The following is a 14592-nucleotide window of genomic DNA, read 5'->3' on the forward strand; positions in this document are numbered from 1 at the left end:
GCCTTGCCACAGCATCACCCAAATTCCCTCCTGTTATCAAAGTAGAGGGTGACCCACATTTCAGACCTATCTTGCCTTTATTGGCAAATATCATCCTTCCCTTGCAACCAGATGAGTTTGGCAATGGGGACTGAGAGAGGCCTGGCTGGTCTGCAAAGTGAGGCCTGAGGAGGACAGATGCTGGGAAAGCATGGTGAGCACACAGGTGGAACAAGTGGATCAAGAAGAGAAGAAATGCTCCAAAATCTGCTGTGGAAGTGGTCCCCCCCTGCCTGGATGAGAGAGTTAAAAAAGGGGCTTAGATACTTGTTAGGGTAGGACAGCTCAAGATCCCTGCTTTGAGGCAGCTTCATATAATCTGATGCTCATCTTGTAACTTACATGACCTCAAGGTTATTCCCCTGCCCTGTGAGATACACTAGATATGTATATGAATGCAATCCTTTCCCTTGTTAGGACCCCAGTCCCTTTCCCAATGAAATGCAAAGAACTGCATCCATGTCATTCTTTTTACCTCTCCCTACAAAGGGTTTTTGGGATCTACAGATGCAAAAGATGGATTTATCTGTTACACATGGCTGGTGGGTCTGAAAGGCAATCAGTTGTGCTACGTATTATTTACTGCCTCTCAGACAAAGTAGGTCACTGATCCATCTTGGGTTTATTTTATGTGATGTGCAGGAGGAGGCAGTGAGATCCTATTTCTTCCCTGTCCTCCTCCTCCCCACCTACAGGTGACAGGAGGGTGGAGTCTGAAATCCAAAAGCCTGGTGCTGTGCTGGCTCTTACTCTGCCCAAGCAGAGGCTGGGACCCCAGGGAGGATAATGGCTTGTGCCAGGGCAGCTGGCTGACTGACTGCCCCTATGCTGATTTGCCATGGGATGTTGAGCTGCAAATGTCAGTGGCCTGAGAGATCCTCTCTGAAGCTTGTTCCAGAGAAATTCATCCTGGTGTTGTGTCAGGCAGGGGATTCATGCAGGGTGATTGTGTTAAAAAAGGTACACTTAAAGAATCACAGAATGGTCGGGGTTGGAAGGGACCTTTAGAGATCATCCAGTCCAACCCCCCTGCAGAAGCAGGGTCACCTAGATCAGGTCTCACAGGAACATGTCCTGGTGGGTCTTGAAGACCTCCAAGGAAGGAGCCTCCACAACCCCTCTGGGCAGCCTGTGCCAGGGCTCCCTCACCTCACAGTGACATAGTTTTTTCTTATGTTTAAGTGGAACTGTTTGTGTTCCATCTTCATCCCATCACCCACTGTCCTGTTGCTGGCTATCATAGAAAAGAGGTATGTCCCAACCTCCTGACACTGACCCTTTAGATATTTATAAATGTTAATAAGATCTCCCCTCAATCTCCTCTTTTCTAGACTAAACACTTCAGCATCAAATGTTTGTGTTAGTGCTTCTGTTGCTTTTTCTGGGCAAGTGACCTCAAGAGGGATCTTTTAAGACAAGGTAAAGGGAGACAAAGTCTTTTTCTGCTTGATAAAAAGCTATGCTGTGTCTGTCGTGGGTGTTCTGTGGCTGACTGGAGACCTGCCAATTTTCCTCTCTCATCAGGAACAGGCCACAGTGAAACACAAAACTTCCCCCATGGCTCTCCCTTGCCCTGTTTCAGATTCTTGTTGGGGATTTTTCTGGTGCCCATTTGGCTCTGAGTTGGCTGCTTTCCCCTCCTGCCCCTGGGGCCACATCCCTGGGCCAAGAGCAATGCCAGGACATCAGAGTGGCTTTGGGAGATGGAGATGACCAGGAGCTAGGTTGAGGTGGGAAGCTGCTGAGAGCACAGAATAACTTAGTAAGGACAAAGAGCTCTAACCCTGCATCAGCCAGCAAAGGCAGGGAAGGCAAAGCTGCTGTTTCAAAGGGTAAAGTCCTCCTGAAGAAAGAATTCTAAAAAAGCTATTTGGGTGTTATTGGTAAGGAATCAACTAAATTCCTCTTTTCTGTATCTCCATCTTTGCAAGAGATCATTCAGCTATTCAGCTGAAGCTTAGCACACAGGCCTTTGGAAAGCACCTTGGTGCAAGTGCTTGGAAAATGCTATCATTTAAATCTGTAATAGCTCTGTGAGGAAACATGCCCCAGGCATTGTACATCAGCTCTTGGTGTCACAGAGTGTATGTCTAGTAACACTTTGTCTCACCCAAGCCATAAATAATGTGAAGCAAATGCAACATCAGCCTACCTGGGCTTGTAGGCAGCCTCAGAGCATGGGCCAAACAGTGCAGTGTCCAGCTGTGCTCCCAGGGAAGGCTGGGGCTGTGGGACACAGCCTGCTGTCCTCACAGGCAGGACACTTTCCAGGCCAGCTTTACCAGGACATCTGCCTGCTGCCAGTGGCTCTGCTCATCCTCCTCTTCACTGGGGCTTCTCCATTGGGTGCCAGTGGCTCTGCTCATCCTCCTCTTCACTGGGGCTTCTCCGTTGGGTGCCAGTGGCTCTGCTCATCCTCCTCTTCACTGGGGCTTCTCCGTTGGGTGCCAGTGGCTCTGCTCATCCTCCTCTTCACTGGGGCTTCTCCGTTGGGTGCCAGTGGCTCTGCTCATCCTCCTCTTCACTGGGGCTTCTCCATTGGGTGGTGGGAGAGCAAAACAAAGTGGAAAGGGGTCAGTGCAACAGTTTCTGTGAGTAAACCTGGGAGTAAGCAGCTGAGTGCCACCAACCTTGTGACATTCAGCCATCTGTATCAGGAGGTGTGAGTACAGCCTGCTTAGCCTGAGCTTTGCTGGCAGTAATGAGGTTAAAGAGGTCTATTAGATCCTCCACTGATGTCTTCTGATGAAATATGGAACTGGGAGGTTTTGGAAGCACTGCAGCAGTTACTGAAAGGCTTTTACATCACTTAGTGCTTTCTCCTGCCCACACACACTGCTGAATTATCATCACTTTCTTCTATAATTATGTTTATTACACACTTGCTGTGGTGACACACACTATCCTGTGCTGGGGATGAGGCTGCAGCCAAATTGGGATTGTGCTCCAGGGGAGCAGCTGATTTCTGGGGCTGCTGCTGGGGTGTGGGAGGGAAATCCTTCAGCAGCCTTCTTGTCAGGCTTCCCCTGCCCCAGCCCCACCACAGCAGCTTGCACAGAAATTAACAATTAATTAGCTGATAAGAACCAGCTAATTAATGATGATAGGTCACTAGTTTTGAGGCTTTTAGGATTAGCCCCAGGTTCTAATCTGGGAGGATTGCATGTGTGTCTGAGCTGCAGTGAGCACAAGGATGCAGACAGGTTGCAGTAAATATGACCCACATTTGAAAGGGGTTTTTTAAATATAAAAAGAGGTTACAAGCCTAATCCTTTTCCTCCCCAACCTAGCTCAACTTATTCAAGCTCTCTTATTTAGGACAAAGCAAAGGCTTTTGCTTTATTGGGTAAACAATGGCCTTTGGGTGAAACGGCCCAGCCTCTCAAACTTCACATTATTTTATGAGTTGCCTCCTTGATGTGTTGCAGAGGTGAATTGGCAGCTGAGGTGCTGGTGACATCACATGTCCCTGCAGCCCATCAGAGGGTTGCTGAGACTCAGGGCTTGGAATTCCACATGTGAGCTCTAGCTCAGGAAGCCCATGATGTCTTAGTTTGCAAGGGGATATGCCTGTGGGTACTGGCCCATCTTGAGCTCTGGCTGCTGTTATGGTTGTACCTAAAAGCTATTTTGCAGCCACTTCACTTGGGGGCTGAAGGAAGAGAAAGCTCTCAAAGTCTTTCATTCTCTATGAACCAGATAGCTCCAAATAATGACTGCAGCCCTCAGTTTGCTTCTCAACCACAGAAGAGACGACTGGAATATCTGCCATGCTACAGGCTGAGAGAAGGGCCAGCTCTGCCTGCAGAGTCATACCTGGAGAGCCCCTTGGTCTCAGGTGGCCTCCTTTCAGGCAAGTGATGGAGCAGGATTGGCTTTAAATGTGTTGTCCTTTCTGAAAGTGGTTTGATGAACCATCTGGATGAGCTGGCCAGGACTCTGTGTCTAATTGCTGACCCGGGATGTATGTCTTGTCCTATCTTGTCCACAGCAAGATGCTTGCCGTGTGTATTGGGCTCTGCAGGCTGTGTTTGTGTAAGGGCAGAGCTGCCATGGTGTCTTCCTGCCAGGTTCAATGCTTGCACCAGCTTGGCCTGGTCTGACACCAGTGCTAATGCAGGTTGGGTGAGGCACCTCCCACCTGATTGATCTGCCCATTTGCCAACACTGCCAAGTTTTGCCAGCCCACACTGGACATAGATAATTGCTCTCATCCTGCCACCCAGGCTGACATGGCTGCTGCAAGCCACTGCTCACTTGGTGGGCTGTTGGTGGAGTGTTGCTGCACTTCAAGTTGCTTGAACAGAGATGGGGACACCCTGCCTGCCTCTGTGTCTGGTGACTAAACCTTACCTACCTCTTCATCTCCTGGTCATTGTTCTCACCTCTTCCTTTCCCTATCCTTTCCAGCTCTCTCTTTTCTCTAAACACCATTAACCTCTGCATCATAAGGATAATCCTTCAGCCAGGATCTTTCCTAGCTCAGTCCTCCTGAGAAAGCTCCTTCCAGCATCTCCAGTGGACACCATCTGCCTGTCTCATATGGCAGCTTTCCTTCACCCTCAAGGAAAAAGACTCTAGAGTGGTGAGGGATGCAGTTAGCACCCTGCAACAATTGCCAGGCAGTGAGCACGGGCAGCTGCCTGCTTGTCTGTCTGGAGTGAGCCAACCACATTGCACAGAGTGCTGGTGCCAGTAGGGTAATCAGCCCATAAGCTACTAATTAAAATCTAAGTGTACTGCAGTGAGAAGGTGCCTGTGCAACGGACCTTGAAATGCACTGTTTGAATGGTTTATGAGAGACAAGTGATAACTCTGTGCTGTGTGTATGGAAACTCATGGGCTTGTCCCATTGCTGCTGGCTCCTTAACCCAGTGGCACTTGTGCAGCTGTGGAGGAAGTTCTGCTCCTTCCTTTGTGTGTCCAGAGCAGGGCAGTGGAGCTGGGGAAGGGGCTGAGGGAATGGGGGTGTTCAGTCTGGAGAAGAGGAGGCTGAGGGGAGACAGGAGCACTCTCTGACACTCCCTGACAGGAGGCTGCAGTGAGGTGTGCGTCAGTTTCCCAAGCTACAAGCAACAGAACAAGAGGAAATAGGCTCAAGTTGCCCCAGGGGAGGTTGAGGTTGGAGCTGAGGCAGAACTTTTTCCCTGAGAGGGTTGTCAGCCCCTGTGCCAGGCTGCCCAGGGAGGTGGGAGAGTCCCCATCCCTGGAGGGATCCCAAACCCTTGGAGCTTAGGTGCTGAGAGCCAGGGGTTAGTGATGGGCTTGGCAGAGTGAGGGGAAGGCTGAGACTCCAGGAGCTTCAAGGACTTTTCCAACCTAAATGATTCTGTCGATCTACTTGGGTTCATCCCAGTGGCTTCAGCCCCTGCAGCAGAGCTGAGGCTAAGGTGTTGGATCAGTTTATACTGAAATTGTGTCTAAAGGTGCTGCATGTGCTGTTTAGGGAGGTGTTTGGGGCACTGCAGCCTCCTGTGCTCCTCCGTGACGCCTCTCCTGCAGTACCTTCTGGCTGGCTACTTGCTCACCCCCATCTGCATGCAGGATGTGTGTGGGAGCCTCTGGTTTAATCACCATTTACCAAAATGTTTTGAGATCATTGAGGGAAATTGTAGTCTTAGATGGTTTGGATAATGAGCCAGACCACAGTTTGCTCTTCTCTCTTCTTGCCTGTCCATGAGGTCTGAGCAGAGTCATTTACTCAGGTGGCAAAGTCAAACATAGTCAGTACACCTTTTAAACAGACAGCCACACAAATTAAGGGTGAACTACAATGGATAATTCCTCTTATCATCAGCATGGAAATTTAAACAGAGAGGACAGGAATTAGCTATCTCTCTGTTTTACGGAGACTATTCCTGAGGAAGATTTTCACCATCTTTGCTGGGCAGGGGCTGTTCTGCAGACCATGGCTGTTTCTTTGCCTCCAGATGGATAAATGTCTGCTGTTTTTTCCCCACTCCAAGCTGTTGTGCCTATTCAAATTGCCTGCTTCCCCTCAGCTTTGATCCTGCAGCAAATTCTGAGTCATAGAAGGTATTGGTGCAGGGATGAGTGTGGCAAGCAGAAGCCCAAGGTACTTCTGAAGCTTAGTGTGAGTTTTAGGTCAGGGCTGGCCTGGAGCTGAGCTCCCAGTGCTGGTGCAGGGTTTTGTTGTGAGCTGTTTAACAGAGTTGTTCTTACAACAACCCTATGAGGCAGAGAAGTACCATGATACGAGGGAAGATGAGGTGTGTGGGGCTCTGCACTGTGGAGCCTGAACCACTACTCTTCAGCTCTAATCACGGAGCAACACATCTATCCCTCTGTAATGGGACAGAAAATAGAGAGTGTAGAGAAAACCCTGAGGAGGCAAACTTGAATTTCTAGAAAGCATCATCCCCACATCCAGGCAGTGACACAGGATCCCTCCTGAGGCAGGCAGGATTGTCTGCTGTGATGGAAGCAGCATCACCAGAGAGCTGGGCAGGGAGCAAGGGATGCACAGGACCCCAAGATCAGAGGGACTTTGTAGCAGTTGCCTTTCCTAGCCCAGCTCTCTAAGAAATGCAGCTCCAGCACGTGGGAAAAGGCACTTTAGCTTTGATTTTATTTGCTGAAGAAGGGATCTTCCAGTCCCTGCATACTTAATGGCTTCCTAGGGCCATTAATTAACCTGACAAGTCGACCAGCAAACCCAGAGCAATGATTCTAGCTGCTTGCCAAGACGTCTCTTTTTACCCCAATAAGCTCCCACTCCTCCTAGCTCAACTGATGAATCTGCCCTGAGATGCAGAGAAGGATATATCCAAACCAATGAATCCACGTCAGAAGATTTGTGAGCAGTCAGCCAAACAATTCCAGCCCCAGAAAGACATGAGAAAGAACATAATTCCCGAAAGCACTGCATTATTGATTAAGCATTTGTGATCCATAAAACATAGTGAAAACGTAGGGCTGGCTGCAGAATGTATTCTACTGAAAAAAAAAGGTCTTCTTTTACTGCCTGTGATCCTCAAGGACAAGAGTAAAGTAAGTTTAGTACTGAGCAGGAATTCATTTGTATAATAACGGTTTTTGATGACTTGCAAAGGTTATTTTATGATTAGCCATCTAATTATAAAATGGCCAATTCCATCTTATCCAAATCTGCATCAGCTAAATTATGAGATGCCCTTGTTTTATGCAAATTCTGGAACTATTGCTTCTGTAACCTCCCAACCCCACTGTCTGTCAATAAGGCTTGTGTGGAGCATAAATCTCAGGGCAGCACCAGAGCTCCATTTGACTGCAAATAAAGGATGGTGAATGGATTCTGGAGGAGCACCTGGTGGGCAGTGAGAGATGGCAGAGGCGTGAGCAGGGGGCACACATGGGCATCTAACCCCATGGTGGGGCTTGAGCTGGGCTGCACCAGGAGGTAGGAGAGATGCGTGGGCAGCAACTTAAACATGAGCAGCAATGTGCCTTCGTAGGCAAGAAAGCCAATGGCATCCTGGGGGGGCATCAAGAAGGGTGTGGGCAACAGATTGAGGGAGGTTCTGCTCTCCCTCTACTCTGCCCTGGTGAGGCCTCATCTGGAGTCCTGTGTCCAGTTCTGGGTAGTAGTCCAGTCTGTCTTGAACAGGGAATCTTCTGAAGAAGTGAGATAGGGAACTGCTGGAGAGAGGCCAGTGCAGGGCTATCAAGATGCTGGTGGTGTGTGAGGGGGAAAGCCTTCGGGAGCTGGGGCTGTTCAGCCTGAGGGGAGACCTCATCAATGCTGATAAATACCTAAAGAGCAGTTGTTGAGAGGACTGGGACAGTGCTTTTTCTGTGGTGACCAGTAACAGCACAAGGTGTAACTGGCACAAACTGGAACACAGGGGCTCATGCATGGCTGCATCCCTGCCTGCTGTGCCATGCTGCAGCCTCTACTTGCAGGCAAGACATAGGGACAACTTGTGGCCTCTGGAAAAAAAAAATACAGGTTGCTGGCTGGGGTTAAACCACACAGATAAGGTGATTGACACTGTGCTGGATGTGGACTCCTTTAATGCTGAAGTTGCTAACGACCTGCCAGATAAGAGCCAAGGTGCAGGCTGGGCTGTGGCAGCCATGGAGTGAGTTCTAGGTCTTCTGTGTGATAGTATCTGAAGCAGTATTTTAGGAGATGGTTGTGTTAGTGGCAGAGATCAGATTGGGCAGGGAGTGGAACCTGCTTGATGTGTGGCTGACTGAGAGATCTGGGAACAGTAAACTTTATGGCTTGGTAATAGTGTCCTTCCTTAGGTGTGGGATGTGCTAAAAGCCATGCTTGATCTGCAGGCAGTACAATTATAAAGCATGAACAGCACAGGCGTTAGAATTGACCACTGAAGCTTTGATAAGCTCAGAATTCTTTTGGCCATTGGTGCCAGCAGCAGGAAGGTGACGTTAAGGTAGAGCACAGCAGCTGCAGGCACGGTGCCTCGGGCCCTTCCTGCAGTTTGTGCCAAGAGCACAATCCATCATATTTGTCAATGTGAAGAAATTGCAGTATGGGCCCCTGGTTTGTGTTATTTTGAAGGCCTGGACTCTAAGCACACACACAAAGATTTCAAGACACCTCTTTTCTATGACAGAAGCTACGTGTTTGGGTATGGGGTGACTTGTGTGCCCTCACATGCTGTCTGGTGAAGTGTTCCTGGCAGCGTGAGCTGAGGGGCTTTGCTATATTGGAGGTGAGCACATCTATGACTTGAATGTGCTTGGGCATGGGACTATTCAGAGCTGCTGTAGAAACATTCTTTGTGTCTGTATTTGGGGCTTCTTTGTGCAGAAGAGAAGCTGATTCCTTGTGTCTGAACTTTGTGAAACAGAGCTGACTTTAAACAGTTAAAATAACATTTTCCTACTTGACAAACAAGGAGGCAAAAGAAATTGTTGCTTCAGCTCTCTGAAACTGGGCATCTTGGCTGTTCCTGGAAGAGGGCTTTCCTTCCAAAATGTGCCTCTTCTCTCCTAGCACCAGGGAAGGCAGCGTTGAAATAAAATAGTCTGAGGCTGGTGATTTGTTTAGAGAGCAGAATGGAAAAATCCCATGTGTTTTCCATTCACTAAATCAGACATTTGGGCTCTTTTGCTACCATTCGGGTTCCTGTTAAAACAAGCCTTTAGTGACAGGCTTGTGCCTGTCTCCCTGGGGCTGGCCTGGTCTGGGTGACCCGAGGATGACGTGGTGAGAGCAGAAGGAGTGCAGGGGGAATGAGGAGATGGTCTGGGAAATCTTGGGGGCTTTTCAAAGGCTTCAGGATGGTCACTGATGAGGAACTTGTGGGGCTACTGAGAGAGGCAGGGACGGAGGCCTCAGTGCTGGAAGGAAGGCAGCAAAGGAGAGGAAGCTGCACCAGAAAAGGGGGAGGAAAGAAGGATTATAAAGATTAGGTCCAATTAGATACATACACTTTAGACATCAGATCCTATTAAACACTCCTGGTTTAAAACCAGGCCCTATTATATGGTTGCAGCTTCCAGACAAAGTCCTGTTAAGTGGAGCTGCTTTGAAATCCAGGGCCTCAGACACAGCTGTTATGAAGATCAGACTCTATTTAATATATGCAGTTTGAAGATTAGGCCCTGTTAAACACAGGCAGTTCAAAGCTGGCCTCCAATTAAGCAGAGGCAGTTGGAGAATTGGAGCTTGTGGGGAAAGGGGAACCTGTGGAGCAGCTCCATGCATCTGCAGTTCCTTCCTGGTGAAAAAAAGCCTCTGGCCAGCCATGAGCAGGATGCTCAGGGTCCTTCCTACCTGTGGTAAATTACCCCAAATTGATTCTTCAGTGTGAAGGAAGGTAGGGTGGTCTCCAGGCTGGTGGAGAACAGAGGCTTGAGGCTTCTAGAGAGGTTTAGAGGTGATGCTCTCTGAAATGACAAGGGACTGGGGGAATCATAGAATGGTAGGGTTGGAAGGGACCCTTAGAGATCATCTATCCAACCCCTCCAGCAGAAGCAGGTTCACCATGTAATTGGGGGAATAAAAGGATATCCTGTGTTTCCTTCTGTTTTCTCTGATATTCAGAGACATATCAAGGGGCTGTAACCCTGAGCTCTTTGGACCTGGCCCAGAGAAAGGGCTGTGCTGTGGATGGGGTGGTTGTGTACATAGAGAGGTAAGTCCTGGATAGCCCCAAGGTGTTTGCATGTCCAACAAGCTGTACATTACCAGGAAATGTGGGCACCCATCTCTCTAAGACCTAAAGAACCATGCACAGCTTGGCTTGGGGTCTGTGGCTGGGATGTTTGAGACCTGCACTCAGCACCAGCCTTCCTTTCTTGCAGAGCACAATGGTGCAAAGGGCAGACTGGCCAGTGAGGCACCTGCAGATGGTTTTACTCTGAGATTGCCCAGTTCCTCTTGATTCCTTGTGTGGACTCCATGGCTGCTCACCTTATTAATGGGCACAGTTAAGAAATACATCTCAGTGGGGAGATGTACATCTCCCTGGGGAGACAATGGGGACAGCAGTGGTGTCTGGTCCAGACCTGCTGCCCCAAGGCAGCACTCCCTTCTCTGGGTCCCTGCAGTGGATAGCCCAGAGCTGCTAAGCCTTGCCCAGAGGTGACTTGCTTACACAGCTAATGTTCTTCCTACAAAATCCCATCGCCTATCCCTCCTCGTCCCATATCTCCAGGTGTTGTCACAGTGTGGCTCTGCTCTGTGTGTGATGCACAAAGGGGTGAAGAGCAAGAAGAGTCAGTTTCTCCCAGATCCTCACATCAGTACAGGGCTGTGAAGAGCCATTGTGGTGCTTTTGCAAATGTTACTGGCTTCATTGCAGTTTGTTTCTGGGGGATTTATTTGGTGTTCCTTTTGGTCCTGAGCCTCAATAGAATCAGATAACTTTTAATTAGTGCTGGGTGCTTTTTATCTTTGATGGAGCAAAGGGATATTACCACTTGGATTTTTTAGCATATGAAATATTAAATTTATATATTCAATTTTTGTCTTAAATATGATATAGCAGCACAGTATTAGTATTAAAACTTTAATCCAGTGTAAATGTCAGAATGAGTTGCAATGATAAAACCTAAATGAAATTTATTTATCTCTCTGTTTAACTTACAATAGCAAAAGATTTTCAAGACAAAACAGGTTTCTTTCATGTTTCAACAGAAGTGCCATTTCTTTGCTGTTAAAGAAACCATCCCAGTAGAAGTTGTTTGGGGTTTATTTTTTACCACTGCTAATTTGCATGACTTGAAGGCCCAGGGCTTTAATGAGCTCTGAGGCTAAGACCTATGGTGACAGATTGGAGGGCTGTTAACTCTCATATCTCCTTATCCCCATCTTTCCTCTCCTATTTGTTTCCTTCCCTCCCTCCCCTGTTCTGCTCCTCGGAAGGAGCTGTGCACACTTGGCCCTGGCTGATGCTATCTTTGCAACAAGTGAGTCCCCATGAGGGTTACCAGGAAGAGTGGCAGCTCTGGGTAATGCTCAGATAGGCTAGAGAAAATGACCAGCCCATTCTCCTGTGACCTTTGCTGGGCTCAGGTAGCCTGTGCACTGTCCAGGGTGTTGCATGAAAGCCACAGTGAGGATGAATTTGCTGCATGTGCACTTGAAATTGGGCCTGATGCATGTGGTTTGCACAGTGTGCGAGAAGAAAGCTGCTCCTCAGCATGTGGAAGGCACAAGAGGATGCTCTGAGTTCTCTCAGACATGAGCAGTGTGAGATCAGACTTTAGGTCAGAGAACCCAGAATCCCCAAACAGTGGTGGTGGGCAGGGCCCTGCAGAGCTGCTCCAGCCCAACCCCCTGCTAAGGCAGGTTTCCCTCACTCAGGGGGCACAGGAACGTGTCCAGGTGGGTTTGGAAACCTCCTGAGAAGGAGCCTCCACACGCTCCCTGGGCAGCCTGGGCCAGGGCTCCCTCACCCACACAGTAAAGAAGTGTTTTCTGGTGTGGAGCTTTTTGTGTTCCAGCTTATGTCCGTTAGCCCTTGTCCTGTCACCAGCCACCACAGAAAAAACACTGTCTCAGTCATATGCCTTGATGAGATCTCCCCTCAGGCTTCTCTTCTCTAGGCGGAACAGCCCCAGGGCTGCAGCCTTTCCTCCTCACACACATGTTCCATCCCCTCAGCATCTTGGTGTCTCTGCACTGGCCTCTCTCCAGCAGTTCCCTGTCCCTCTTGAGCTGAGGAGCCCAGAACTGGACACAGGACTCCAGATGAGGCCTCAGCAGGGCAGAGTAGAGGGGGAACAGAACCTCCCTCAACCTGCTGCTCACACTCTTCTCGATGCCTCCAGGATGCCATTGGCCTTCTGGAAGGATGATGCCCTGCTCTGACCTGACTCATCTCCTTGTGCTGTTTGGCCTTGCTTGCTCAGCTCCTTAGTGGAAGCAGGAAGAAAGACCCTCTGTTGAGATATCATCTGCCCTCTCCTGCTGATAAGGCTTCTTGAGGAAAGAGGTGGGGAAAAACTGCAAATGAGTCCTTGAGAGGCTGTGAGAGGAGGTTTGAGGGAGTGAGGGACAGGCAGTCCCAGCCCAGCTGGCTTGGTCCAGGCAAGCTGACATGCTGAGGGGCTGTGGAAAGGCTCAGGCTGGCTAGGGGGATACCATAGTGCCCAAAAGTGAGCTGCAGCAGGGAGTTGCTTGGAGACAGGTTCCAGCAGGACACTTTAGATGTCTTTGTCCCCATAGTGGTTGCAAGTAGCTGTAATGAAGAAGCCCTGTCCCTGTCCCCCCAGGCTGTGTGAAGCAGTGGGATGAATCTCTGACGTGTAGGTGCGTGGGCTGTGCTGATGGAGCCAGTGTGGAGCAGGCAAGGCTCTTGGAGCAGTGCTTATGTACACGAGGTTTCCTCTGCCTTTCATCTTTTAATCTACATCTTTTCTTTTTTGAAGCAGCAGCAGATGAAAGAGCCCACCACTCACATCAAACCCCTATCAAATGCATTAAAGGAAATGGTTTTGGCTTTATGGTTTGCTTTGAAGGAACCAGTGGTGAAATGAGCTAGGAAAGCCCAGAAGACACTGCAGATAGTTCAGCTGCATTTCTAGTGTCAAAGTTGTTCTCTGAAGTAATTAAGATGCAGGTGTTGGAAAAGGATGCAGGAGGCTTCATCATTATGGTGCACTTTAGCTCAGCATTTTGGCTTCTGCTGTGCCTCAGAGATAGCTGCAAAACTGCCCCAAATTACCTCTTCCACTCAAAACAAGTCACAGGACTTGGAGATGGCAGCAGCAAAGGTAGAGATGCAGAAACATTTCAAAACTTACCTCTGGATAGACCTTCTGTTTTAAATTCCTTCTCCTTATTGAATGCAATATATCAGATGTGAGGGCTTCCTGTATCAGGAATAAGATCATGGCCCAGATTGGTGAGATAGAAAGGCAGAGTGATGTGCAGAGGTGCCATGAACAGGCCCAGGGTGATATATTAAATACAGGAGTTGGGGGTTAGCTGGGCTCTCCCTCCTCCAAGGAAATTGCCTCCCCTGTATCAGTGGATTTGGGGCCAGCATTTAATAACGGGGCAGATTGCACATCATGATTGCAAATATCTTAACCAGGGAGATGTGGTGATTTCATATTTTCCTGTGTGTAAGCTGTAATTGTAGCCCTTGTGTCTAGACAGGTGGAGGTTAATAAAAGCAAATGAAAAGTGAATGTCTGTTAGTGGAGACCCAGTGGGGTGGGAAGGGCCCTGCAGAGCTGCTTCAGCCCAACCCCCTGCTAAAGCAGGTTCCCCTCGCTCAGGGGGCACAGGAACGTGTCCAGGTTGGTTTGGAGACCTCCCGAGAAGGAGCCTCCACACCCTCCCTGGGCAGCCTGGGCCAGGGCTGCGTCTCTCTCCAGCTTCATACTTGGGTAGCTTTGGGGACCACTGAGATTTCAACAGTGTGGCTACAGCTGCTATTTCTCTCTGAGGGCAGGCAGGCACAGGCCATTCAGTACAAGCCTGAGCCTCGAGGAGTGGTGGTGTGCTGAGCTGATGGGAAATCTGCCTTTAAACTGGAGGCATTTGTAAGCATGGCTTGCTGGATTTGTGGGGAAATACTATTGAGCTGCTGTGCTATTGATTTAGATGTTTACCTGGGGTTTGCAGTCTCACTCCTCTTCCTTTCCATTTGCTTTGGGACTCTGTGGGCGTATGTTGACAGGAGCTGTTCCCTCATTGCCCCTGGAAGGGGAGCTGGGTAGTGCTTGGCATGGCTGCAGCAGGATTCCCTCAGGCCAGGCTCAGACCTTCAGGTCAAAGCTCAGTCACGGAGCCTGGTGCATCACAGCACTGTCCCAGCAAATACAGTTATTTTCCTCCTTTCAGGCTCAATTTTACACTGTGGTGATCTGTAGGAGACAGAGTACACCCACTGAAACCTTTCTAAAGTACCACCTTGCAGTTGTGCACAGAGAAAGCAGAGACCTGGAGCAGGCAGCATTTTTTGTAAAGAAATATCCAAGCTCTCCTTCTTTTCTGAGTGATGGTGTCTCTTAAGGTATCAATGAGGAGTGTCATGAATGCTGATGACATAAAAGAGGCCATCAAGAAGAAATTCCTTCCTACAGACGCTGCTTCGGCATCTCTTGCTGGACAGCAATCAACCC

Source organism: Colius striatus, chromosome 16, assembly GCF_028858725.1.
Source record: "Colius striatus isolate bColStr4 chromosome 16, bColStr4.1.hap1, whole genome shotgun sequence".
In the NCBI taxonomy this organism is placed as follows: domain Eukaryota; kingdom Metazoa; phylum Chordata; class Aves; order Coliiformes; family Coliidae; genus Colius; species Colius striatus.